The 1,820-nt window shown below is 48.3% G+C and overlaps 1 protein-coding gene across 2 annotated transcripts in view; it reads left to right on the top strand.

Moving 5' to 3' along the window:
• Window positions 1-163: 163 nt before the first annotated feature.
• The window catches only part of Rnf183 (ring finger protein 183), a 7,116-nt gene continuing 5,459 nt past the window's right edge, over window positions 164-1,820 (top strand). Inside the window, exons 1-2 of one of the 2 annotated variants that reach the window (XM_021201329.2) lie at window positions 164-273; window positions 897-1,066. The gene's annotated coding sequence lies outside the window, so the exon portion shown is untranslated. Of the gene's footprint in view, window positions 274-880; window positions 1,067-1,304; window positions 1,399-1,820 lie in introns of those variants that run through there. The other variant, XR_003844099.1, reaches the window with a different exon arrangement.

Raw genomic sequence — 1,820 nt, 5'->3', positions numbered from 1 at the left:
GAGGAGACAGATGTTTCTGCTGTCGTTCTTTGAGGCAGAGTCTTTTGTCAGACTGGAAGCTAGATGCCTGGGCTAGGCTGGCTGGAAGGCTCCCAGGACCTGCCAGTCTCCACCCTTCACCCCCTCTAGTGTTGGAGCAGTGCCTGCCCAGGTTTTTCCATGAATGTTTGGGATTTGAATGCAGGTTCTTGTGCTCGCATAGCAAGTACGCTGACCACTGAACTGTCTCCCTAGTTGCACCCCACAAGGAAGGTAGGTTTCCTGCAGCTGCAGGTGAGGAACTCAAGCTTGGAGAAGCGAAGTCCTGTCCTCACTGCGTGTATTGATTCAGAAGCCACTGACTCTGGATACTTATCAGGTCGATGTCTGGCTTGTTGAGGAATTCAGGCACTTGCTGCTTACTGGGCCTCGGTCTCTCTTTTTCTTTTTCTTTTTCTTTTTCTTTTTCTTTTTCTTTTTCTTTTTCTTTTTCTTTTTCTCTTTCTCTTTTTCTTTTTCTTTTCCTTTTCCTTTTCCTTTTCCTTTTCCTTTTCCTTTTCCTTTTCCTTTTTCTTTTTCTTTTTCTCTTTCTCTTTTTCCTTTTCCTTTTCCTTTTCCTTTTCTTTCTTTTTCTTTTTCTTTTTCTTTTTCTTTTTCTCTTTCTATCTCTCTCATTGCAAGGGCTCAGAGTAGCCATGTATCTAGTTTAGAGATCTCTAGTTTAGAGATCTAACCTAACCTTTCCACCATAGCCAGGCTAAGTGTGAGTCCAGACAGGTCAGCCCAGGGTAAAAAGGCTAGAGCCCCTCCCTTTCTAGAACAGAAGCCTGCAAGGACGAGTGGACTTCCTCCTGCCAGCTCAGAGAAAGCAGGGGTGACTCACAAAAGCAGATGTCCAGGTCTTTTTGTATATGCAGAGTTCCAAAGTCATCCGAGGAGGGAAGAGGAAAGCCAGCCAGAGAGTGGATCAAGAGCTGGGGAGACCCATGCAAACGAGGCTGGCCCTCAGTAACCTGGAAGGCAGGGAGGAAGCCAAGGCAACCTGTCTGAAGGCTGGGCTGAGAGAGGAAGAAGCTGGCCGAAGCTGGTAAGGAGTGGGAGAGGGAGGAGCAGGTGTGCTTTTTGGTGTGACCTCTGACCTAGGAGGCAGGCTCCTGGGTCAGTTTTCAAGCTCGGCCTCTCCGGTTCTGAAGCTGGTGGCCAAGTCACTTTACATTCTGAGCCCGGTTTTGCCACCGAGTACGTGGGCATTTATAGACTCATGCGAACTTGTGTACTGACCACCCTGTGTGGCACACCGAGTGAGGGTGGTTCCTTCCTCACAGAAACAGTAAGACGGGGTCGTGGGCTTCCTCAACGGAGGGAAGCGGGGTTCCAAGAGGTGAAGCCATTGAGTTCTGTCATCAAGCGCCGCGTTTCACATTGGTAAGACTTTTTACTACCTGGTCTGTTCTTGTTTCTGGGTTTAGCCAATCAAATGGCCTCATGAAAATGGAAACAGTTTGTAAAAGGCAAAGATGTTCTCTAAAGGTTACCACACACAGCTTCTAGGCAGAACCAGCCCTTTTGGAAAGCCATCACATGCAGTCAGGATGCCAGTTCTCCAGCCTGCCTCAGGATGCTGAAAACATAGTGGGTGGGCAGATCTACAGACACGTTTCTGTTAGTGATGACTGCAGGGTGGTGTTTAGAATTCACCATTGCTGAACCGTTCTGCAGGAAGCTGGGTCCTGAAATCACTAGCGGCTCTGTCTCCTAGAGACACTGAACTCTGTGCAGTGGGCGCCTGAGAGAAGCTCCTTAGAGAAGAACCCAAGCAACCGTTGCCATCTTTTTTTTTT

Source organism: Mus pahari, chromosome 6 (assembly GCF_900095145.1).
Source record: "Mus pahari chromosome 6, PAHARI_EIJ_v1.1, whole genome shotgun sequence".
In the NCBI taxonomy this organism is placed as follows: Eukaryota; Metazoa; Chordata; class Mammalia; order Rodentia; family Muridae; genus Mus; species Mus pahari.
Note: the sequence above shows the minus strand (reverse complement) of the source record. Positions and strands in the feature narration are given on the sequence as shown.